Below are 27,950 nucleotides of genomic sequence, written 5' to 3'. Positions count from 1 at the left end.
CCCCTTATGTCAAATACCTGGAAGAGATGTAAATAATATAGACCCACAGTCAGATGTCCCCTTTTGATCTCAGACATACAGTGTTTCTTCTCCCTGTATTTTGTATTTGTATGCAGGTACCTCCCCCGTAACAAATCAGAACGATGCTGGAGCACCCCCAGACCCAGGATCTCGGAAGTACTTGTGATTCATAGTCTGGTCACGGCCACTACTGTCACAGGATGTGAGTACTGTCCCTGCGCCGCCTTGCAGCCAGGAGAGCACCAGCGCTCCCTCTGGCCTCCTGCTGCTGCCCTCTGCAAGGGACACCCATCCTGTGGACATGGGGCAGGGACACAGCCCAAGGCTCTAGGGGATGGCCGGCTGGGTCCTCTGTCTTTGAAACATCTAGCACAAGTTTGGGAATAGCTGTATCTTAATAGAAAGTATAACTGACAGTTGTCTCGGAGATCATGCATTTCTGATGATGTTTTGGGATGTACCTTGCACAGCCTGCAGTAATATTTTACTATGGAGACAGACATAAAACATTAAGTATACTTATACTTCAAAGATAACACAATACCTAAACCTGTCAAGAAAGGTGCAGTCATAATTCAAGCTACAAGGACTAACATTCACTCCTACTAACACAAATGCACAGAAAATAGAAACTTATTTCAGATAAACCTGCATTTTTACATTTTTTGAAACTTCACTGATAAAGTAGGAAATGCCAATGTATAAAGACTTCAATGTATAATAACTTCATCCAAAACATAACTGAATGTTCATTGTCTTGGATGTTTGCACCACATTCCTCTTATCTAACAGATAAACAAGTAGTATCCTTAGTCAATGAAGATGGCTGTTTATAGCTTTCATATAAAGGATGAATTCCAATACTGAATTATGAGCTACAGAGGGAGAAATTCAATCTTTGTAACAAGGTAAAGTTATTTAACTTGATCTGCAGGTGGAGAAACAGTTGAATGTATTGAGACAAATTAGACAAAGTCTGTTCTGAAATCTGCTATAAACCATTCACAGCTATTTTTCAAGCAAGAGGACTGAAAGAAAAACTGAAGTAGAATTAAAAGAAAAGTTTTAAAGTAGTATTAATAATTTAAGCAAATGGAAAAATAGTTTGAAGGAAACCATAAATGGCAGAAGTAAGTAAAACATTTAGCACATCTCTTTCAATAGACATAGGTATGAAATTAAAATATTTGGATATTTGGTTTTTTCCCTTAGTGTTTATAGCTGATTACCACATTTGAATTCTTATGATACATCAACACTGGATGTAACTGGAAACATTTTAGTGGTAGAAAACCATCCTTCAGTAGTGCCTCTTTTTGTTTTATTCTCTTTCTTATCATTGTTTCTGTTTTCTACTTAAATTATTAATATATACAGATTAACCCAAAAAATTATTCAATATTTTAGCACTTCAAAGGTTCCTAGATTAAAGACTTCTATTATTTAACCAATTGTTTGGCATAATCTAGAATTTCAACTAGTAGTTCATCATGGAAGAAACTGTCCCTTTTTATATTCTTATATGATAAACAACTTGTGCTGAAACTAAAACATGTCCTTTAGAAAAATACCTATTTATGATTTCAATACTTTAAATTATGATGAAATTTCACACTACTAGATTTGTTATTTTTACAATTAACCAACACTGTTCAAATCAAATATTGATCTGTCTTCCAATTTTTTTTCCTTAGTTGAAGTTTCACCAATCAGAAGTTAGCTATTCCTTTGCTTCATTAAAGTCTTGCCTATTGATAGATGTCCTGTCCCTCTGTTGATGCCTAAAATTGTAATCAAATCCTTTTAACCTTCTATTAAAATTCTATCACTCTAATCCTGAATCATTATTGTAGCTCTTCTCTGAACCCTCCACTGCGTTTCAGCATCCTTTAGAAGGGTGTCGTGGTTTAACTTCAGTCGGCAACTAAGCACCACGCAGCCGCTCGCTCACTCCCCCCCCCCCGGCGGGATGGGGGAGAGAATTGGAAGAGCACAAGTTAGAAAAACTCGTGGGTTGAGATAAAAACAGTTTAATAATTGAAATAAAATGATAATAATAATAATATGATAATAATAATAATAATAATACACAAAGCAAGTGATGCACAGTACAATTGATCACCACCCGCCGACCGATGCCCAACCAGTCCCCGAGCAGCGGCCCCCCCGGGCCAGCTTTCCCCAGTTTATGTACTGAGCATGACGTCACATGGTATGGAATGTCCCTTGGGCCAGTTTGGCTGTGCCCCCTCCCAGCTTCTTGTGCACCTTCAGCCTTCTCAGTCGGTAGAACATGGGAAGCTGAAAAGTCCTTGGCTAGTGTAAGCATTACCTAGCAACAACTAAAACATCGGTGCGTTATCAACTTTGTTCTCATCCTAAATCCAAAACACTGTACCAGCTACTAGAAAAGAAATTAACTCTATCCCTGCCGAAACCAGGACAAAGGGTATAAATGAAATGATCTTTCAGTTGGCATGTCACTGGAATCACTCCTATATTCACATTCATTATTGCAATCTGCAAAATGCAGTATGGGTGAGAACCCCATACTTAGTTGCATACAGAGATTTGTAAGCACCTTTCAGTATGACTTTCCAAACTAATAAAAATAATGGATATGTTCTGTATTCACTGTCTGTATCTGTAAGGCCCTGCATTTGAGTGAATTAAAGCTTAGCCTTCAGTCAGTCAAATATTAGCAAGTCAAGACAGTGCTGTATCCCTGGTCTATTCTTCACCACTGTTGCTTTTATGTCTTGAAGATTCTGGGTGAAAGCAACACATACTCAAGTAAAACATATTAGGATTTCTACAGGAAAAATCAAGACCTCAGCTAAATAGGAATGCAGTTATCTTATCAATTTGACTTATAACTTCTAGATGAAATGTAAAAAAGTTTTATTGTAATCTCAACGTAGTTAGCATGGGAAAACATTTCTTATTTCAGAATAAAGAAAAATCTATGTTTTTATTTGACTTCGGTATCACATCTGTGAAATCAGAGTATTTCTTGGTAACCTTAAACTTCTATATATGTTATATTAGCATACTCAAATAGTAGACATGTCTGTATAGTTTTAAACAATCAAACACTACTAGAAATATTCATGTGTCATGTTTCTAGGCATAGTCACTGTTAGATACCTTAGAAACCTCCCAACATTAATTTCAAAAGCTGTCTCATATATGATTGGGAAACAATAGAAGTAATTTTGTGTTTGTATTAGAGAATCTAGTATTGCTTTATACTTTGAAAGAGTAAGTCTATTTTTTACTCATGTTCCAGTTATAATCATTATTTAAATGCCATTCTTAAAACATCATTTGAAAGAGAAAAAAAAAAAAAGTCAGAGAGTATCTAAAGGCTGGTTTGATTATTAGTCTGTGTAAGCAGAAAGCAGATCTTTAATAATGCTGACATGAATCTATTGGCTCCGTCTTCTGATGAATAAGAGCACAGGAAAGAACAGAGGTATTCAAAAAGATTTAAAGAGGCTAATCTACTTTATAGAAGAAGAGGAAAGTTAGGTTCCTCTAGAAGACGAATCACAGCAGCTGAGTCAGATACTCGGTCTAAACAGTCGTCTAGTGGAGCCTCTTTTTCTCTCCATTGATAATAAAGAATACATAGGTCTAGCTTGCATAGGTATATACATAGGTATAACCTTTGTGAATGCTACTTATTTTTCATCATGTCTTCAATTTTCCTTTCACTATGGGAAATTTTAAGTGCCATCCAATTAAATAGCTCTCAAGGAACCAAAATCTTCCTTGATGAGTTTCATAAATCTGCTGTATCCTTAGCTGTTCTATCATAGCACATAGGAATTCATTCCTATCTTGTTGTCCTAAAAAATATTAATTTGTTAAAAATATTTTTAATGCCTGCATCTAATTAACAGAGAATTATATTGTTGCTGCTGTTTTACAATTATGTAATTTTTTTAAAAATATCTGTAAAAAGTATATCATTCTCTCTTAAATTTTATAAGCTCTTTTGGAAAACCCATGTTGATCTCAAATTAATTAAGGGGTATGTTAAGAAACATCAATGCTTGAATGATTGTACGTAAGTGAAAGGATGAACAATAGAGGAAAATAAAGTGTTAAGACTGATGATAACAGGAGTCAGGCAAGGGATACTTCTCATGAAAAGCACAGTATGAATTTAAATCTGGCTAATTTAAATCTCTAAATGAAGTACCTTATTGGTAGTAACCCATCCGTGGGGGTTTGGGAGTATATAGTATATACAAGTATGCACCCCTGTCATTCAGTAGAGGTTATTGTTATATATGGTACAGGTAAAGTACAAAAAATAAAAGGAAAAACTGAGTTCACTGATTTAGGCATTTCCATACTTAAGGGGATTCTGGAGGCATGGGGTTTTAGGTGTTCTTCTTCAGCCTATATTGAGTGTCTATCCCTTCTAATCAGGTTATAAAAATGGTAGTAATTATAGCCTAGGATCTGGTCTATTTTACCCTCTTTCTTAGGATGACATAATAGCTACCTACCTGTGCCCAGAACAGTGACCCAGAAAGTGAGTCCTTTGTGCTCCAGGGACCTCTCAAACTGACATGGACTGATTTGTTATACCCAGGAGCTAACTACCAAATTATGAGCAATCTTGAGTTTGCACCATATTAGTACTTCTCTTGCAGCTGGACTATTGACCAGATGAGCAAGCAGGAATCATGGGTCCAGGGAGAGTCCAGTTCTAGCCTAGTTGATAAGACTCAAAGTAAGCAGAAATGAGATTTCTGGCTATCTTCCTAGAAGATGCATATATTTTGCACATATATTTTCCATTATAATTTAGAAAAGGAGTTCTGGGTTGAAAAACCCGTACCCTTAGACTTCTCTGCTTCTCACCTAATGTTGTTTCACCAGGCCTGTTTGTGCAATGGCTAAGCTTCAGAGATATGGTGTGTGTTTTTATTTATAAATAGATAGGTGATAGATCAATAGATAGATAAAGCTGACGGGAACCTCTGAGATAGAGGTCAGATTGGAAGGAGCCCAGGAGCATACCATCTGTTGACACCATGTTTTAGCCACAAGACAAAAGTGGGACCTACCCTGACATATGATACTGAGTTAATGAGAACACTGACTGCATTTAATATGGCAAGAATGATCAACTGAAATCTAATATCTGACCGCCTAAACCTGGGTTACAAAAAGCCATATGAAGTCACCTAGCAAGAGCAGACTGTCTGAGCGTGTGTGAGAGACCAAGCTAAATGCACAAAGTGCTTTCAGGCTAACTATTGAAGCAGCTAATAATATGGATGTTTGCAAAGTTATGCAGTCTGGGAATAGCTTATTCTTTGCATAGGAAAGAACAGCTGCAGTTCTTCTATTTACCTTTCAGTACATTGTTCAGTATAGTGACACATGAACTTGGAGATGTCGTTGCTTAATAAAAGTACTAGAAAATTGTGAGAAACTGGGTAAAAAACTTATAGCTTAGAAAAGGAAAGCACTAAGTTTAAGGAAAGTTAAACGTAAATTTTCTTAAAAGTCAATTTCAGAGGTGATTTTGTCCAATGTTCTTATTTTGGCAATAATACTGTGAGTGTGCTAAAATGAAAAAGTTCAGGAACTGATATTGAAAGAGACTAATCATGCTTCTTCATTATATCCTTATAGTTAGAAAAGGTAAATTCAAATCACATATGCGTTCAGAGAAGGACCACTGTAGTGATGAGGAGAAAGAAAAAACTACATTAACTTTGCTTGTGGAATCCAACAAAGTGAAAGCTTAGATATGCTGCTGTCTGAGATGTAGCACATCTGAAGTGTATGACACATAAACATCAATGAGGGAGAAATATTTAAAATAAAGAAAAGTTGGCCGAAGAACAAAGGATTATAAACTGGTCATGGATGAACTTAGGTGGAGTTAGAAGAGGGTTCCTAATTATTACTAATGGAAAGTTGAAGAATCAGTGAAAGAGGTGAGGAAAAGACTTAACTAGTTTGAACTAAGATCTGGATGCATTAATGGAGAAAATTACTTTAGTGTTGCTTATGAGAGTAGCATGCTGATTTAATGATTCAGATGGATCCTTTAAGTTCTCTTGAAAGTGGATGCTATTCTCTTTAGGAGATAAGCAAACTTTTTCTTATGGGTGTCCCAGTTTCAGCTATAAAGAACAGTTCAAAGGAGACTGAATTTGCCAAAAATGCAAGAAAAGAGTCCTTACTGTCCTGCAGACTTGAGCACAGTGTTTTAGGTCTGTTAGAAGATTCAGAAAATATTGGATCCATCTTTAAAATAAAAGGTTCCTCCTGTCAGTCTGTCATTACCTCATGTAGAGTAAGTGTAATGCACTATATTCAGTTTTAGAGGTTAAATGTGCTTCATCAGTGTTTATTTAAAACACATAATTTTCTTAAATCTGCCACATCGATTCACCAGGACTGAGCCTCAGTTAATTTGAACACAATCCAGAGTTTGGTTGATTGATCCTGCTTTTATTTAAATTCAAGTCCACTTCACATAGATAGTCAGAACCATTCATGGTATTTAGAGAAAGCCTAATGGAAAAGATTTTCAAATATGATTAACACACCTCTGCTTTTAAATGCATAAAGTCTGCTATACAGCTATGGGTCTCATATGATGTCAGTTGATGGTGATGTTCCTGCCAGATGAACATAAACCCTACCACTTTTGGTACACTGGCCTCCTGAAGCGTTAATTTGTAAAAATAATTTCTTGTAAATGCTACCACACACAGCACAAACTTTTTAAAAATCTGTTTGACTACACAATGAAGAAAAATAACAGGTAATTTAAAAATCTGTTGATTTAACCAAACAAGGCTTCCTTGACACACATTTAATTGAAGAAGTGAAAGACCTCAAGATTTTCTTTCTCCTTCATTTCCTTCTCATATTTTCTGCATAGGGAAAAAAAAATAGAAAGAGAACATGCTTCATAAAACCCAGCATAGATAAACTAGAGATGCCGGGGGAGGAGAACCTCAATCCATCCCACTCCTACCAGTTTGATGCCAGGGCCAGCAATAGATGCCCAGAGCCTGGAGAAGGAGCACGGGTCAGCAGGAGAGCGCCTGAAGAGCAGCACAAAGGAACTCCAGGCAGTAAGACAGCTTCATCGGGGGCCCAACTTAAATGCCTTTATGAAAACGCACGTAGCATGGGGAATAAACAAGAGGAGATAGAGACGTACGCACTCCTGCAGGGCTACGACCTTATTGGCATCACGGAGACGTGGTGGGATGGCTCCTATGACTGGAGTGTTGGGATGGAGGGATACAGGCTCTTTAGGCAGGACAGGCAGGGGAGACGAGGAGAGGATGTCGCCCTCTATGTCAATGACCAGCTGGAGTGTATGGAGCTCCACCTGGGGACGGATGAGGAGCCAACCAAGAGCTTATGGGTCAGAATTAAAGGGAAGGCAGGGACAGGTGACATTACAGTGGGGGTCTGTTACAGGCCACCTGACCAGGAAGACCGAGAGGATGAGGCCCTTTATAGACAGATAGGAGCAGCCTCACGCTCACAAGCCCTGGTCCTCATGGGGGACTTCAACCACCCCAACATCTGTTGGAGGGACAACACGGCAGGGCATAAGCAATCCGGGAGGTTCCTGGAATGCGTCAATGATAGCTTCCTTCTCCAAGTGGTAGAGGAGCCAACGAGGAGAGGTGCTATGCTGGACCTTGTCCTCACCAACAAGGAGGGGCTGGTGGGGAATGTGAAGCTCAAGGGCAGCCTTGGCTGCAGTGGCCACGAAATGGTGGAGTTCAAGATCCTTAGGGCACCGAGGAGGGTGCGCAGCAAGCTCACTACCCTGGACTTCAAGAGAGCGGACTTTGGCCTCTTCAGGGATCTGCTTGGTAGAGTACCGTGGGACAAAGCCCTGGAGGGAAGAGGGGCCCAAGAAAGCTGGGTAATATCCAAGGATCACCTCCTTCAAGCTCAGGAGCGATGCATCCCAACAAAGAGGAAGTCAGGCAAAAACGCCAGGAGGCCTGCATGGATGAACAAGGAGCTCCTGGACAAACTCAAACTCAAAAAGGAGGCCTACAGAGGGTGGAAGCAAGGACAGGTAGCCTGGGAGGAATAGAGAGAAATTGTCCGAGCAGCCAGGAATCGGGTTAGGAAAGCTAAAGCCCTGATAGAATTAAATCTGGCCAGGGACGTCAAGGGCAACAAGAAAAGATTCTACAGGTACATTGGGGATAAAAGGAAGACAAGGGAAAATGTGGGCCCTCTCCGGAACAAAATGGGAGACCTGGTTTCCTGGGATACGGAGAAGGCGGGGATACTCAATGACTTCTTTGCCTCGGTCTTCACCGGCAAGTGCTCAAGCCTCACTGCCCAAGCCACAGAAGGCAAAGGCAGGGACTGGGAGAATGAATAGCCACCCACTGTGGGAGAACATCAGGTTCAAGACCATCTAAGGCACCTGAAGGTGCACAAGTCCATGGGACTTGATGAGATCCATCCGCAGGTCCTGAAGGAACTGGTGGATGAAGTTGCTAAGCCACTATCCATCGTATTTGAGAAGTCGTGGCAGTCCAGTGAAGTTCCCACTGACTGGGAAAGGGGAAACATAACCCCCATTTTTAAAAAGGGAAAAAAGGAAGACCCGGGGAACTACAGGCCAGTCAGTCTCACCTCTGTGCCTGGCAAGATCATGGAACAGATCCTCCTGGAAGCTATGCTAAGGCACATGGAGGACAGGGAGGTGATTCGAGACAGCCAGCATGGCTTCACCAAGGGCAAGTCCTGCCTAGACTAACCTAGTGGCCTTCTATGATGGAGTGACTACATCAGTGGACAAGGGAAGGGCTACAGATGTCATCTCTCTGGACATCTGTAAGGCCTTTGACACAGTCCCCCACAACACCCTTCTCTCTAAACTGGAGAGGTATGGATTTGATGGGTGGACTGTCCAGTGGGTGAGGAATTGGTTAGATGGTGGCATCCGGAGGGTAGTGGTCAACGGCTCAATGTCCAGATGGAGATTGGTGATGAGTGGCATCCTGCAGGGGTCTGTATTGGGACCGATACTGTTTAATATCTTCATCAGTGACATAGACAGTGGGATCGAGTGCACTTTCAGCAAGTTTGCAGATGACACCAAGCTGAGTGATGCGGTTGACATGCCAGAGGGACGGGATGCCATCCAGAGGGACCTGGACAAGCTCAAGGAGTAGGCCCATGTGAACCTCATGAGGTTCAACAAGGCCAAGTGCAGGGTCCTGCACCTGGGTCGGGGCAACCCCCGGTACCAATACAGGCTGGGGGGTGAAGGGATTGAGAGCAGCCCTGCCGAGAAGGACTTGGGGGTACTGGTGGATGAAAAGCTGGACATGAGCCAGCAATGTGCGCTTGCAGCCCAGAAGGCCAACCGTATCCTGGGCTGCATCCAAAGAAGCGTGGCCAGCAGGTGGAGGGAGGGGATTCTGCCCCTCTACTCTGCTCTGGTGACACCCCACCTGGAGTGCTGCGTCCAGCTCTGGAGCCCTCAGCGCAAGAAAGACACGGACCTGTTGGAGCGGGTCTAGAAGGCGGCCACGAAAATGATCAGGGGGATGGAACACCCCTCCTATGAAGAAAGGCTGAGAGAGTTGGGGTTGTTCAGCCTAGAGAAGAGAAGGCTTCGGGGAGACCTTATTGAGGCCTTTCAATACTTAAAGGGGGCTTATAAGAAAGATGGGGACAAACTTCTTAGCAGGGCCTGTTGCAACAGGACAAGGGGAATGGCTTTAAACTAAAGGTGGGTAGATTTAGACTAGATAGAAGGAAGAAATTTTTTATGCGGAGGGTGGTGAAACACTGAAATAGGCTGCCCAGAGAGGTGGTGGATGCCCCATCCCTGGAAACATTCGAGGTCAGGCTGGACGGGGCTCTGAGCAACCTGATCTAGTTGAAGATGTCCCTGCTCATGGCAGGGGTGTTGGACTAGATGACCTTTAGAGGTCCCTTCCAACCCAAACTATTCTATGATTCTATGATTCTATGATATTATAGAGTACATAAAATAGACACTCAAGGGCAGGTTGTTTGCCAAAGAGCACCCTTTACAAAACTGGCAGTATTTTATCTTTTCTGAACTTACGATGCTAATTTGACCCCAAACTTCCCTCTCAAACTCTTTCAAACAGAATTTTGTAACCACAAAAGATAGCAAGAAGAGTAACAGGGCTTTTAGTGCTGTGACAGAAAATATAGATAGGTAATGAGAAACACGAATTAATTTTAAGAGTGGGACAATTAATATTCATAGTAGAAAGAACTCTTCCATTTTTCTGCAGCAAAGACAATTAAAGTGCTTGGCATTTATCTCTTCATTTGAATTTAATGACAATGCAGTTGATTTAAACCTTTCTGGAGGACATATGTTAGGCGTAAATGGTATCTGGAATCCTGGAATTTAAATTCAGTTCACAACACAATGCTTGAGAAAAGTCCATTTTGCTGATGGGAGTCCTGTCAGACAGTAGCCAGAATATTTGAGGGTGGCTGAACACAAAAGAGCAAATTTCCTGCAAGTGAAAAATAACCTTGAGAATACATGGAGTACAATTAGTAAACTATCAGAATACAGCACATTTCTGTCTGTGCTGTAGAATAAGCCCAACTGCAAACACATTCTTTTGAAATGTAAAGTCCTACAATGAAGTAGGCTGTCCAAAATATTGATATAGCATTAAAGGCTTCCTTTTGACATTTGGGCTAGTCTGGTCTCATCTATTCTAAACTGGTGTTTAGAATTCAGAATATTAATAAAAATATTCAGAGCATAAAAAACAGTAAAAAGCTTTGAATGGGTCACAAATGATGTAAGCATTCAAAAGGAAGTATTAACTTTATGAGAATAATCTACTAAGAGTTGTTTTTTTTGTTGGTTTAAATAAATAGAAAATTATGGTCATCCTTTTTACATAATCCTTCTATTAGAGCCCTTCCATCTCAACCTACACAACTAATCATTTATTCCCTGGTTTTGATAACATATTGCTACAAGATGAATCCTCATGTACTACTGGATGTAATATCAGGAGGAGTTACAAACTATAAGATAATACTTTCTTTACTCATTTTCTAAATAAATGATATCTAGTGAATGTTTTATTAAGTTAAAATAATAATAATAAAAAATATGTTTCCTTTGCAGAAAAGTATTAATCTTAGGTCTAACCCAATGTCAATGAGAAGACTCTCATCATGGATAGATCAAGTTTTAGGAGAATTCATTGCATTTAATGAGTGTAAACTTACACTAACCATCACATAAACAGTGAGAAATACATATATATTCAACTTTTCAGGATACTGAAAACAATTTTTAAAGTAATATACAATATGTGACTTGCACAGAATGGAAATTATGTTAATTAGCAATTTCATGAATGCTAGAAAATAAACATGTGGAATTACAAGGAAGACAAAGGAGGTGCTGTACTCCTAGGGACAGCAGTGCCTGTAGATCTAGTAATGGAAGATATGTCTTTGATTATTTTCATGCATTTTAAAACATTCTACTTCCAAAGTTTCCCAGGAAAAAATAATTAATAGACTATATGAAGTATTTATGAATAATTTTGATTCTACAAAACATTCTTTCTTTCCTTGTTAAGAGTACACCTCATATTAGGTGTCTGAAATTTTCCTGTCATATATAATACTCACGGTGAAAAAAACTCGAAGGTAGCTTAGATATACCACCATGATCAAGAATTTGATAATCTTAACCAGTATAAATCAACATAGCTCTCATGGAAGTAGGAACACTGCAAGGTCTGATTCCTGCTGAAGATCACTTCACACAGGTTTATCCTGTTTCTAGAGAAATTGCTTGCTTTACTAAAGTTATTTGCTTTTCTACTTTGTATAAAATTAGTTACAGTAGAACACAGGATAGCTCTAAAAGTGGAGTGACATTTCTAAAACTGGAGCTAATATTTTTTAACATTTTCTCACTATATTTTTGAATTTATGTTTGTAAACTGATTGGACACTCATCCTACAAGCACTAATTGCTCGAACAATGATTGCCGCCTTCCCACTTCTCCTTACTTATGAAATCCTGTTGAAATTAGTTCTGAAGTATCGTGGTTTAACCCCAGTGGGCAGCTCAGATCCACACAGCCACTCGCTCACCCTCCTACAGTGAGATGGGGAGAGAACTACAAGGGTAAAAGTGAGAAAACTCATGGGTTGAGATAAAGACAGTTTAATAGGCAAAGCAAAAGCTGCACGTGCAAGCAAAGCAAAACCAGGAATTCATTCACTCCTTCCCATGGGCAGGCAGGTGTTCAGCCATCTCCAGGAAAGCAGGGCTCCATCACGCGTAACGGTGACTTGGGAAGACAAAATGCCATCACTCCAAATGTCCCCCCCTTCCTTCTTCTTCCCCCAGCTTTTATTGCTGAGCACAACGTCATATGGTATGGGATATCCTTTTGGTCAGTTTGGGTCAGCTGTTCCGGCTGTGCCCCCTCCCAACTTCTTGTGCACCCCCAGCCTCCTCGCTGGTGGGGTGGTGTGAGGAGCAGAGAAGGCCTTGACTCTGTGTCAGCACTGCTCAGCAGTAACTAAAATATCCCTGTGTTATCAACACTGTTTTGGTCACAAATCCAAAACTTAGTACCCTACAGGCTGTTAAAATTAACTCCATCCTGGCCAAAACCAGTGCATAAGGAAACATAACAGTTTCTGCATGGGTTAGCAAGCACTGCAATAGATACAATCCCAATGGAACTGATTAGGCCACATTTATGTACGGGGACTAAAAAGTGTAATGGTTTAGGGAGAGATCATGAAGTGATAGATACAGTCTTTTAATTGGCAGTTTTGCCAGCGTGGAAGAGTCTTAGCAAATGTGAAATGAAAGAAATACCTGTTCTTGTGTGAGAGTTTAAAAATATAAATTGCCAGCAATAGGTTTTTTTCCTCTAATAATGAATTATTTATAATTCTATAACAGGATATAATTTTCTAGGAAATATATTGGATATTTTCAGAAATTACAGGAAGTTAGTTTTCCATTCCTGCTATATTTGTTAGTATAAATATCTGACAACTAGCTGCCACTTCAGGGTTAATAAATCTGAGAGTATGTTTGTAAGTATATTTTCATTAAATATTTATTATACATGCTTGTAACCAATTTATAGAGTAAGTTCCCATCTATTTAATGAGGAAATATATCTCCATATTTCAGCAGATAAGGGTTTTTTTAAAGACACAATACTCATTTCCAACTGAAGTTAAGTGGGAATTATGTAAGAATTGATGTCCTTGTCACTTAGAACCAGGAGGGCTTTATAGTGTCTCTAATAAAACACCTAAATTTAAACTGAGGAGACAAAGAATGGATATTTTAATAGGAAAATAAGAGATAGAAAGAAAATGAGTGTAAATGGCTCTGTAAATACATAATGAAAGATACACATTTTGAAGCTATGAAGTGGTGGACCATCCACCCTATTTTTCACTATTAGGTAGTGTAGTTTTGATTTTTTACTGTTGAAGTTTTCACTTCAGAATTCAGTCAGAATATCCATTTCTTTGATTTCATTCATTATTTCTAGCAATGTGACTGTAAGATGAGCAATTAGAGTTGCTAAACACTTCACCAGCTGCTCATGCAAAAGTAATATTTTTTGAGATATGGCCATTGTTTTATGTTAGTGAGCAAGATATTCAAAAGGAAATGACCAGTCTCTTCCCAGAATTTCTATAAATCAAAATCTAACTAAATCACAATATTGTAGTCCTAATTACAGAAAATACTTAATTGTGCACATATTTTTATTCAGTATAGCACTTAAACACATGCTTGAAATTATAGTCATTCTTAAGTTCAACTGGTTTCAGTAGGGTAAAGCAGATGTTTAAAGTTATTCTTTAAACAGAAATTCTATTTAAAATAGGTTTTCTAAGTTGATTCCTTCTACTCTCTTTCCAGTGTTAGTGTGATTTCTATTACAATTTCACTCTGTAAAATCTTCATTAAATTAATCTATATTTAGAAAATTATTATTAATAATAATATTATTAATATCAATATTATTGTTAAAAATAATAATGCCTCCATCTGATGGTATTCTTATGTTTTTTGAGAGTCATTCATTTTTTCAGTCTTAAACTGGTTCTGAAATCTAAAAGGACTGCTGCAGTCAGATTCACATATAGAAGATTATTACACCCAGTTCTGTTACAGAGTTTTCTTGCATACCCAGAAATAAGACAGATGATAACTTTAATATCATATGAAGAGTTATAACATTCCTTCTTTAGTAATTTATTGCATGGATCTGTAAGAGATGTGACAAGCTTTGCCAAAGTGTGTTTCCATTTGCATTGTAATGAACAATTCTCTTCTAAGAGGTAGCAGAAGCAAAGATGTTAATGGCTTTTTGCTTGTGTTTTTTTGGACAAAATGAATTGGCAGAAATCAGTAGCTCATTTTCTTAAACACAAAGATAAAGCACGCACTTTATTTTGAGCCTAAGATTATGCCATGTACCAGGAGAAAAATTAAGACTATAACACTTCCATGAGTAGCAGAGTGGGTGATTCACTATCTAATATTCTGCTTTGGAATAAGATTTCTTTTTAAAGAAATGAATAACGTTTCAAATGATTTTTCAGTTCAGGTTTCTTACAGTATGCACTGCACATACATGTACACATACACACATACTTACAGTGTGTGTCTGAAATATAAAACATATAATATATAAAAATAAAGTATTTTATGTTAATATAGAGGTATTATCTAATATGCATTGCATATGTAGGAATTACATATATAATAATATGCATATGCAATTGTCAAAATTATTAGCCAGTGTAAAGTGACTGAAAATTTGTGACCGACCTAAATAAGTCAGCTCCTGGCACTAAACATTATCTACAGATGGTAAAGCAAACAAAAGAGTTATAAATAATATAGATTTTATTTTGCTCAAAATAAGTCTTTAATTAGTACATTAAAGCAGAAAAATCCATATTTGCCAATAGGAGAAACCCTAATTACCCACATACTCTATTAGCACTTCTAGAAGGGTTCATAGACCAGAACTGTTGGAGATGATTATTTTTTATCTTTTGTATCTTGAAAGTTGTTGAAAGCCCACACTGGGTGCAGCTTCACACAGAAAGGAAACCATCCTGACCTTGCATCAGTAGGAAGTTGAACATGTGCCAAATTTTCCAGAGAGTAACTAGAAAGTGACTGATCTGAGTCTGTTATTGTCTTTGATTTCTCTCTCTGAAGCAAGGTTGGTATAGACAGCACCTGTTCGATTGTAATTCTATAACTACATGAAAGTGTCAGCCCTTCTTTCCTAAACTTATTCAGAAATATTTCCCTTGATAAACTCCTCATAATATGGAAAGACCTCGTCATCTACTTTAGATAGTCATGGTTACTCTTACGTAGTCATTCACTGCATAATAAAAAAATAAAACAAACTGATTGCTTGTGATTAATTTAAGCCTTAATCAATCTTTTAACCTTGAAGAGTTAACCTTACCAAGCATTCAAAATTATTCATTCTTCTTAATTCATGAACTCTTGATTGATTAGCTTTTCATTCATATGATGGGACCCTGATATACACTAAAGTGTAAAGAAAAATATAATTTTGTATAGAAAATATACTGGTAATATTTTCACAATAGTGATGAACTTATCACATGAGAGAAATCATGCCTCAGAGACATGCAGATGAGTCAATTAAAAGAATTTATATATCAGTCAATCTAATGGATATTCAATAAATAAATACTTTTTCTGTTTGATGAATTGCAAATACCTCAGCCCAAAGGAATACTAATGTTGTGGTATAACCCGGCAGGCAGCTAAACACCACACAGCCATTCACTCACTCCCCCTGCCCCAGTGGAATGGGGGAGAGAATCAGGGAAAAAAAAGAGTAAAATTTGTGGGTTGAGATAAAGACAGTTTAATAGGACAGAAAAGGAAGGGACAATAATAATAATAATAATAATAGAATGTAAAAATAAGTGATGCTCAGTGCAATTGCTCACCACCCACTGAACGATGCCCAGCCAGTCCCCGAGCAGCAGTCACCACCCCCCGGCCAGCTTTCCCGTTTATATACTGTGCATGACGTCACATGGTATGGAATATCCCTTGGGACAGTTTGGGTCAGCTGTCCTGGCTGTGCCCCCTCCCAGCTTCTTGTGCCCCTCCAGCCTTCTCAGTCAGTAGAGCATGGGAAGCTGAAAAGTCCTTGACTAGTGTGAGCACTGCTTAGCAACAGCTAAACCACCGGTGTGTTATCAACATTATTCTCACCCTAAATCCAAAACACAGCACTGTACCAGCTACTAGGAAGAAAATTAACTCTATCCCAGCTGAAAACAGGACAACTAATTATTTAAGGACAGTGTAGTTGCACAAAATATTGAATAAAAAGCACCATAGACTTAAATTTATTAACAGTTATGTTTCTGTGAAAAAATTGTACACAAAGTGGAAATACTGGTGACATTTTCTCACAAAAGACTCTGTAAAAAAGCCAGATCTTTCAGCATTTTCGTTAATTTTTGCTTGATGTTAATATCCAAAATGGAGTTCAGAGAGGAGTTACAGAGCTGAAATTAGCTTACTACACCCATTGGGCCCAGTATGCTTTCACCAAATGCAATTATTCTTCAGTGTTCATTTACCTAAGTGGTTGAACTTGCCTGCATCAAGGAAGGAATACAAGGCTAGACGTCAAGCGATCATACAAACTGATTTTAAAATTAGTAGTGAAAATTAGTGTTCTTCAGTGAGTAGAAAAGCTAAGACTCTAAATGAAAACTTATAAAGAAGGGAATAAAAAGCTTCATCAAAATGCACTGAAAACCATTAATTCCTAAATATCTAAACCCATTTTTGACAGTGAATCCACAGGTGTTTTGGACAAATCACTTGAGTTAATTAAACCCTCTGGAAAAGAAAGGATAATATTTTTTTCTATTCTCTGAGAGTGTTGTGACTGAGCTATTTAAATTACTGCTGATAAAGTGCTTTGAAGCCCAAATGACTATAACTATAATTAAATAAAATAATAATAAATAAATCCATAAATATACTTTCTGCTAGTACAGAAATATTAACTCCCTATCTTTCAAATTTGACACACAAAAAAGTTTAACTTACACATTCTTGAATCTTTGTTTTTCCTTATACAGCATCACCCTTTTTCTCACTAGCACTGATAATTTGTCAGCCAAAAGAGTGTTTCATTGTTTTATGTGCAAAATTCATGCTTCTGCTCATGTTAAGATATGATTATTGACTTAGGCTTTATGTAACTATTTACCTCTAATAGGAATGCTTCTTGGGTGGAGGTCTTTAAAATGTTTCAATTTAGTTTTTCTAAAAGCATGTGAGACAGTTCTTACTTTCCATCTGGCACTTTCCTACTCTAATATGCATTATTCCTAGCCCTACCAACCTGCTCTGAAGTTCCACAAACACCTGTGGCGGTGTGCTCCCCCCGCCCCCGTGTAAGCAGTGACCACCAGTGGGGGTCGTTGTGGCTGCATCCAGCTTATGCTGGACTTTGGGGATGGATGGCAACACAGTAGCCAAGGGCTGTCTGCAGCAGCGACCCAAACGTCTTGCTGATACGCAAATACAACTGTAAGTCAATCATCTTACTCTACAAATAGTGGACAGCCCAGGGCCCGCTGAGCTCTCCTGCACGGCAGCGGGCTGCGTGCCAGGATCTCCCCTTGAGTAGGGACACCTCTCAGGGTTACTCCTTGAGGTTGAGAGATTCCTTGCCACAACAGATCCTCGGTAAGTGACTAATAGCATGCTAAACGTTGAAATCTTAGCTAAGTGATATAAAGGATTGATTGCGCATATATAATCCTTTAGACATAAACCGTTGACCAAGTCTGGGACTAGGATTGGATCCAGCCACACCTAGACTCCTCTCTGAGAAGGGGTTTAGAAAGCAAAGGGGGCCTTTCTGTACCTCATGGCTCAACGGGAGGGTCTCCCTGACAGTGTTGTCTGACCCTGTCCTCTGTGCAGTAAATAATCAAGTGTACCTTGCCATCAAATCTTGTTAAACCACTGTTGCATTCACCATTGAACTTTGTTAATTCACTGTTTTCTATCAGTAAAGTGTATTGTTGCTTCTCTCTTAGGAGTGAAGTGCAGTCTCACTCCATCTGCGACAACACCTTAAAAATTTTCAGAATAAAACATAGAAAAGTTTGGGGTGTTGGATTATTATTTTTTTTCCTAGAATAAATATTTTCATTTCAAAATATATTTTTCTTCCAGTTTGGATCAAAAGTCAGAATATCACCATTTCTCACAAAGCCAAACTCTTCTATAATAGCTACTAGAAATTACCTAAATGTTATCTGTTGATATTGAATAATTTCATCTTTATATTCAAATATAAGCTTGAAAACCAGGCGAAATATAAGTGTAACTGAAACAAATTGTTAGAGCATTTTCCCATGGAAAATGTAGCTGAACTCAAAACATTCAAATTAAAAGCTTAGATCTGAGAAAAATGAGTTTTTTCTAAGGTAAGTATATTTCATCAAGTATTTTTTGATAAATTCTGCTTGCAATAAACTCACCTTTAAGCAATTTAACATTCAGCTTGTATACTGTACATGGTTTGAGCTGCCTTTTCAAATGTTTCTTTAATAGCAATGGGCAAACTGCCTTTGAAGTATTCTGCCTCTCTTCCTGTCCCCCCTTCGCCCCCCCCCCCAACATGAGGTATCAGTAGCTAGGAATGGACTAATAGAAATTAAGGAAAACAACATTTGTCCCTGAAGTCTCTCTCTTGCCCTTTCCTCCACATTATTATTCCCTATAAGCATCACAGTTTGCATTCACTATTTTTTCTTTTCTGTTCTTTTATCTTTCCCTGATTTAACATGTTTCCTATCTTCATCACTGCTTTTTTTAAGCAATATTGGAAAACTCATACCTATCTTCTTGAGTTGCTCATTACATCATTTTGCAAGTTAAACAAAGTACTTCTGAGCAAAGAAAGCAAAGGTGAAGAGAGGCGTTCCTTGCCACATGTCATTTCTTGCTGTTATCTAGCATTATTTCACTAATGCTATAGTGAAAGCATTTGAACGAGGTGCTGCAATACTGGAGTGAAGCCTTCTCACAAGACAGCCTAGTTTGTGAATACCAGTTTCCTCTGGCATCCTCAGGCTTTCCTGTTTCATGCATGATGTGCAGGTTTTCTGCTCATTCAGTATAACCTCAGGCATACTCTGAAAATGAGCTTCCAGCAGAAGCTGTGCTGCTTAGTCAAATTTAAGATACCTCAAACTGTGAATATTTTGGCCCTCTGTTGTCTGCCGTAATCCGCTCCTCAGCTAACAATTTTTCTCAGTAATACTCATTCATACAGCAGTTATTTTTCCCCTCTTTTCTGTAGCAGAATAAAGGTGCCTTTGTTTGCATGCACAGAAGTAACACTCTCTCCTCTGCCTGAGCATTTAACAAATGACCATTCTGTCATCTGCTCTGCTCAGTTACTAATTACTGATTGTCCTGGTTTTGGCAGGGATAGAGTTAATTTCCTTCCTAGTAGCTGGTACAGTGCTGTGTTTTGGATTTAGGGTGAGAATAATGTTGATAACACACTGATGTTTTAGTTGTTGCTAAGTAGTGCTTACACTAGTCAAGGACTTTTCAGCTTCCCATGCTCTGCTGACTGAGAAGGCTGGAGGGGCACAAGAAGCTGGGAGGGGGCACAGCCAGGACAGCTGACCCAAACTGGCCAAAGGGATATTCCATACCATGTGACGTCATGCTCAGCATATAAAGCTGGGGGAAGAAGAAGGAGGGGGGGGACGTTCGGAGTGATGGCGTTTGTCTTCCCAAGTAACCATTATGCGTGATGGAGCCCTGCTTTCCTGGAGATGGCTGAACACCTGCCTGCCCATGGGAAGGAGTGAATGAATTCCTTGCTTTGCTTTGCTTGTGTGTGTGGCTTTTGCTTTACCTATTAAACTGTCTTTATCTCAACCCATGAGTTTTCTCACTTTTACCCTTCTGATTCTCTCCCCCATTCCACTGGGGGGGGAGTGAGCGAGCGGCTGTGTGGGGCTTAGTTGCCAGCTAAGGTTAAACCACGACACTGATATACAAATCATAACATATTCATTTTGCAGCTTTCCACCTGAGCTTTCCCCATTTCCTTTTCCCTCATTTCTCTTGGAATGAAAATGCTGAACTGGCAGGAGCCCCTGTGTGTGAAAACAGAAGTGTGAGGACTTGTCCATTCTTTCTTTCTTTCTTTTGTTGAGGCATGCAGAAAACAGATTTGAGAGCACTTGTCTAGAAAAGGGGAACACCAATTTTAAGTCTTTAGTCACCCTCATTGAAAGTGATAAACAGGCTTTGGATGAAAACATTTGCAATGATAGGAGAAGAAAGATGATACAAACATACACCCTAAACTAGTTCCCTCCCTTGCTCACCCCCATTTTCTTCCAAAGGAAAAAAGTTGCCTCAACACATCACCGTGAATGTCAAAAATGCTCTAGTCACAAAATTTGGAAGAGTGTTTAGCTGTTCCTCACCTACAAAAGAAAAACAGAGTTTTAGGCCCTGAGGGCTCTAGCTGGGCTGGTCCCAGCCCAGCTCCCCCCCGGGGCCTCCCGTGGGGCTCCCCTCACCCAGCCCACAGCCCAGGACCCTGTGTCAGGCCCCTGGGGCCATCCGTCCCTGCCCCAGCAACGCTGCAGCAGGGACAGTCTCCAGCCCTGTCCCTGAGATGCTGCTTGGATCCTCTGTACTAAGCATGGACCCAGCTGCTGCCTGATGCTCACAGATGGCCCCCTGGGTGCAGGTGCTGCCCGGCCAACACTGGAGACACCCGCGACTCTTGCTCCCTGGCCCTCAGGGACCGGCCCCTGCAGCTCTTGCTACTCCCTGACAATTAGTTTGCTGTGACTTCACTTCCCTCCCTTTCCTTTTTTTTTTCCCCACAAAGAAAATTTCATGAAGATTTCTTTAGTTAAACAATTGATAAATCATATATAGACAAAGGTTCCAAACAGCTGTATTTACAACAATAATACTTTAATTTTTTCAATTTGCATCAATATGAAAGTTACAGAAGGGGATTCAAATACTTTTTAGCACCACTGATGAGTACAACAGAGGCTTTCCAACAGCTGTAAAATATGTGGCACAAGTAAACAAAATAAATATTCGTTTGGACCCTGTCTCATGTATGATGAGAGATTGAAATCAGACAGCTGAAGCAAGCTTCTGCCATGAGCCAGACACACTGTTCCTCCAATGGAAGCTGATGCCCTTGAGATAGAAAGGATTGAATAGTCATGAAATAATTCCTGAATCACTGTAATATGCAGTTCAGCACATGAAGGCAAAACAAGCCTGATTTTCAGCTCAGTTTAATACAGCAGGTAAAAAACTGATGGTTAGGATCTTCTGCAAGTACTCTTTAGGGATGTCACCCTATGAAAAGCAACAGCCATCAGTGGAGCAGCGTGCATGGGTAAAAGCAAAAACATTTTCAGCCATTACATTTTAGTTCACAACTCTAGGTGAATCAGAGCCCTGGAAGAGAATTGTACTGAGTCAATATATTTAGGATTAATAATTCTAATATTTGTCTTAGAACTGTTGCATGGTTAAAGATGAAGTGCATGCATCACCTAATATTTTTGTCATACTTGTATTACTATCATTCTCTTAAACTGTCCATGGAAAATCAAGCACATTTTCTTTAGTAATAACTTGCCCAGCCTTTTAGGGGTTTTAAAGAATGTGACTTCTCTTTTTATCATCTTGGACAATGACTGAAATGCTTTGTAATGAAAGGAGAACTCCTATATCTCTAATTCCTCTCCACAATACTCTGTATGTGTTATGTGTACATCTATGCATAAAGGAAAGTTAATGCATAAATTTATGTGTGTGAGAAAGACTTATAACTTGTGTAATTGTGGATAAATCCACAGGGCTCAAACCTGGGGAAAAAAAGAAAAACAGAAGAATAAAAGGAAGGGGGGCCTGGGGAGTCCTTAATTTTGCCACAATTCAAAACTGGAATAGTAGTTCCTGAGCTAGAGTTTGAATTCCTATCAGATCATTTCTATTACAAGTACTGGATTTTTTGTTAAGTGTAAAGGCATTTTGAAGGAGAGGAGAGATAAACAGCTTGCATGACAAGAATGAACAACAGAGGATGGGCAAAGGGGAAAAAAAATCCTAAAAATCAAAGGTAAAAATTATAGTTCAGACAGCAACAGAGCCATAAATACATTTATTTGTCTGATTGCATTAAGTGCTGCATATTAATTACTACAGAATTACTGCTTAATGCAGTGCCTAGTTCTCAAATCTCTACAGGCATAAAGCCCTTTTAAACATGTAACTCCAGGTTTTACATACAACGATACTTAAACTTGAGTTGTCCAAACAAACAACAGGATTATCCACAGTCTTAAAAAGAGCTGCTCTGACTTGGACAACGAGGACACTGGAACTTGTGCCTACTTTGGAGTTCACCATGATGGGATTCGTGGTCCATGGCTGTTTTATTTATGCTACAAAACTAAACATCCCCAGGGCTGTTCCCTAGCAATGTGGTTAAGTGTCACGAAATGTCTCATGTTTATATTATTCAGTTCCTTCTTCTCCAAAACAGGGTGTGCACATCCAAACTGCCCACTGGGAATCTGTCCTGGACTGTGTTGTTGCCAACATCATGCCCTGGAATTCTTTGGGGGAGTGATAGTTGTCTCTGCAATAATTTCAGGGATCATTCTTAAAATTTTCAGAGGTAATAGGCTATTAGGAAGTTCTAGTTCCTGGAAACATTCCTGGACACCCGTTAATTTGCTAGTATAGAAGTACCTGTGATACTTCCTCTTCACAAGAACTAACGTATCTCTGTGGAGGACATTTTATCTTCTTTTTAAATGGAACCGTCACACAATGTTTCACTTTTTATAGCATGTAGTATCAATTTCATTTTAGACTAAAACACACTATTGTTTGTCAAATAATAAACCATATAGGAGAGGGGAAAACAAATTGTACATCTGGTGTATGAAAGAAAGTATTTTGAGATTGAATAATGTACAGCCAGATTCTGAAACCTTTGCACATAATGAATAAGACCTAATTCTTTTACTCACCAAGTAATGTAACTAAATTAATGGAACTGTTTTAATACATGATACTACTCAAAGTGAATGCAAGATGAAGATTTGTATGATAAATAATAAAAACATAAGTTTAGCAGCTTCTACCTTTAAAATTTGATGAATAAATTTCAGGCAACTAATATTTAGAGAAAAATAAAATTTCAGAGGCAGTAGAAGTATGTATGACTTTGCAATGATATTGATAAATTTTCAACCAAACTCTTTTGTACCTATATATTGGATAGAGGGCACCCTCAGCAAGTTTGCAGATGATACAAAATTAGGATTAGTTGATACATCAGATGGTTGTGTTGCTATTCAGAACAACCTTGACAGGCTGGAAAAATGGGCCAGGAGGAACCTCATGAAGTTCAGCAAAGGCAAATACCAAGTCCTGCACCTGTGAAGGAATAAACCCAGGCACCACTGCAAGCTGGCTGAAAAGCAGCTTTGCAGAGAAGGACCTGGGGGGCCCTGGTGGCCATGTTGACCATGAAGTGCTGTGCCTTTGCAGTAATGAAGGCTGACAGCATCCTGTGCTGCATTAGGCAGAGCGTTACTGGCAGGTTGAGAGAGATGATCCTTCCTCTCTACTGAGCCCTGGTGAGCCACATCTGGTTCCAGTGCTGGCTCCTCAGGACAAGACAGACAGGGTCATAGTGGAGCAAGTCCAGCGAATGGCCATGAAGATGATTGTAACAAGATACATACTACCTTTCTGATTAAACTTCCCTTCTGTTCCATTTAGTTAAAGATACAATTTGCTATTCAAAAAAAGCTTTTTTAATTTTTTTTCAGGCTAACATAATTCATTATAAACAGTGTATGCATTTTTGTATATACATACACATATATGTGTGTGTCTGTACAAATTTACATCATGCCCTAGAACGTACAAAATATGTTCAGCACAATGTTTTTGATACTGTATGCCTTTAAGTATGATAATTATAATGAAGATACTTATTATTATCAATAATAATAATAATAATAGTAATTTCCTTCTAACACTGAACAAAGAACTTTGGAGGCAAATAGAATTATTCTTGAATCTATGCCTTTCCTCATGTCTCCTTACACATACTTGGGAATAGTTCATTTCTTTAACCATCATTGTTCAATAATAAGCCTTACGTATATTATCAGAGAGCTACATTTCCTGTTCAGAGGTGATTTATGTGAAAACGGAGTCCAGTTATACCGCTCTTGTTCCATCTAGAAATCACCTAAGTAGCCATGGTCTGTAAGGTTAAAAGTACACGCTGATTATGCTGTATCTTTTAGACCTTTTCTGATGATAGAGAGAATGTATATAGCCTGAACAGTATGTATAAAAGTAAAGAGCTACTTTCATAGCTACACATTCATGGTTGTATAACAAACTCTGCACAGTACTTGGATGCAAGACTGGTCAATCACATTGTTCCCTTACTGTGATGCACCCAAGCATTATTTTAAGAAGGAAAATGAGCAATTCCTGTAGGAAAAATACATACAGATTACCTTCTGGCCTCTGCAATTCTCTGAGGAATTTTAAAAAATGCAGATTAAGTGCTCGTTCTCCAGCTCCGTCAATAGACTTCTAAAGTCACATGAAAGTCTGTCCTCACCTCCTGCAAGGTATTATTGGGCAATGAATACATCTGTTTCATTTTGCTGAGTCCTGTAACCCAATTTCTTCAGTGCATCTCTCCAAAGAAGTTTGGTAGTCATATTTTTTTCCACAGCAAAAATAAGATTTGACAGTAAATTTCTCAGGCTTGCATCAGCCATTAAGTAGTCGCACTTAAAAATTTCACAAGCCATCCATAACTACTAAAACTCCCTTCACTGTTCCACTGTAAACCTAATAACAAGAGAATCAGAGGTTAAATATCCTGTACACTTAAGTGAGAATGGAAAGAACATCCATTATCCAGGAGGACAGTGCAATATAAAATACTCCTGAACACAGCAAGCAAAACAATCGTTTCATTGATTATTGTAAATGATGTCTTAAAAAACATCTGTTCAGTTCTTCTGGTAATGTGTTATCTGACTTCCTCAGATCTCTAGGTTAAGGGTATATTGAACATTTCTGGTCAGAAAGATTCAGCCTGTAGTAACAAAAGTCTATGGCAATAATTAAATACAGATAGTAACTTCAGGGCCTATGCAAATAGGTGTAATTTATTGAACTTGACATATCTAATAACAGGAACCCTTGACTGTGTTTGTTGGCCTTACAGTTATTCAAATCCTTAACAAAATAAGCTTTCCATTGGCTGTTCTTATTTTATCTCTATAGTTTTAAATGCAAATTGTTGAAACAGGGAAAACCTGCAAGGAGTCTTATTAAAGAGGCTAAATGAATCAAGTCAAGAGCACATGGGGAAAAATGAATGTCCTCTGCATTAGGGTCTGTATACAAGAGACTCTAAGAGCACAAGAAGGATATTAACTTACAATGCACAAAGTGCCTTGTACATCCTCTGCACGTATACGGTTGTGATGCATGCTAAGGCAGAGAAACCTTCCTGAAGAAAAAAGCAGGTGTCTAAAGATCTGTTTGTTCTTTCTAACTCTAATTTATCCTCTGTTCCAATATAGTGTGTTTTATATCTTTCTAGTCATCTCCCCAGCACCACCACCTTTGAAGACAGGACTTAAAACCCCCAAACCTGTGGAGATCAGGAAATGCTCCAGAACTTGTCTTCACATTCTCCCATTCTGTTGACTGGCTTTTCTCCCTGTGATAGCAGCCCTCATTTGAATCATTTAATCCATAGATCTCCCCAAATTCATAAAGAATACATGACTCTTCAAACCCTACTCTTGCTAACATTGACCCAGGCTTAGATTTATCCATTTCTTCTCTTCAGCCCCTTTGAATAAAATCTGTAAGATTGGATTTTCAGGTGTTACCCAAACCATACCTCTTGCTTTAGTCTTTTATTCAACATGATTCAGTTCTACTACATACAAAAATATGGATATGTTGTATCTATGTTAATGTTTGTTGTTATTTTTCTCTTATGAGTAAGTGCAGGAGTGGATTCCAGAGCAGACCCTTCTTTTGTCAGCTACAGTCCACCAGATTTTCTTATGATGCTTCATTTGTATAAGGATAACAAGGAAAAAAAAGATTTAGCAACCATGTTTCCTTCTCTGCGGTCCAAGTTTGGTTTTGTTCTCTTTTGCTTTGTTTCATTTTTCTGTGGTATTAGGCAACCCTCTGCATACCTAGAAGAACTTTGGAGTTTAAAACAACAGTTATAACTTTGCAGCTATTAGAAAAAGAGAGAAGGGATGGCAACCACAATGATTTCTTCCTTTCCAGGATCTTTGGCACAGTCAGTGGCACTGCCATAATACGCCGGTGCTGACCTCCAGCTTTGAGACAACACAAAATAATTTAAATAAAAATCTCAACAAAATATGTTTGTGTCTATCACCTCAATGAAGACATAATTGCATCTGATCATCATGCCAGGTGGGCAGGGGTTAATGAAAAAATTCAGAATATATACTGGGTGAATTCAATCTTTTCAAGTCAATGTAGCAATCACCACTTCTCTTCTGGAAAGCCAGAAGGGAATCCTCTGGAAGGACATTGGCAAGAAAAATTAAATTAAATTAAATTAAGCTACTAAAATGTTTAACAAGGCATACTCATGATTCATGAAATGTTGAATATTTATATTGCCATATATATTCCTATGGTTAAACCCAGGAAATTATTTCTAGAATTGTGTTCATCTTGCAATGGGAAGAAGGAGAAAATCATCTTATTATATCACGAGAAAAAAACCCCAAACCAGGTATTTTTTTAAGCAGAGAATTGTATGTAGTTCATCAAAGGTCATAGTGATGTTGCTAGAAGCAACATGGAAATAACATAGAAAAACATTAGCATTTCGTTTTAAGACGTGCTCTCTCCATTTGATATCGTGTATCACACTGATGGCAAAAGGAGCCAGACTAACACTGTTTTCTTTGGAACTTCCACCCATTGGGACTACCAATGTGTTAAACACAGGTAGAAGTGATTCAAGACATGATATATTATATTCTAGGTGCTTTGGGAAGGATTCAGTTTCACTATAAAACTACTGTCTTATCAGGAGCTTGCAGACACAGTTCATACTTATATCACTTGAAAAAAACAAATAATAATACTTTGGATTAAGTATTGAACAGAGCCTGGAAAATGAAGCTGATCATATCTAGAAATACCTGCTTCTTGGCTTAAGGAGTATTTTAGTCTGATGTGGCAATTTCTTTTTTTCATTTCTTGTCTAACAATAATTAATTAATTATGTCCTATTAGTCTTTCTTGCATATATTCTTCAATTTTTTTTTAATACTGTATGCCTTCTCACCATTTTATTCCTTCAGTATCTTGTTTTTCTTATGACAACAAAGCAAGTTGCAGTGATTTCATCATTACTGCAATCAGTGAGCATTAGTTGGTTTCGTTACAAGGTTGCAGGACATTTCTTTGTGTCCAATGCCTAGAATGTTTTTCCTTCATGGGATACTGTAAAAAACCCAGTAATAAACCTATTATTACTATAACACCACACACACACACACACAAATTTAATTAAAACAGAAAGATGGCTGTTTCATATGCTAACAATTGAAAATAGACTATGATTCTCCATATTATCTCTGCCTAAATGCAGTTTCCAAAGAACATATCCTACTTCATGAAATTATGTTATAGGACAGTTTATTAGCAGCTTTCA

This window comes from Aptenodytes patagonicus, chromosome 1, assembly GCF_965638725.1.
Source record: "Aptenodytes patagonicus chromosome 1, bAptPat1.pri.cur, whole genome shotgun sequence".
NCBI classification, from domain to species: Eukaryota; Metazoa; Chordata; class Aves; order Sphenisciformes; family Spheniscidae; genus Aptenodytes; species Aptenodytes patagonicus.
This window is presented reverse-complemented; position numbering follows the sequence as displayed.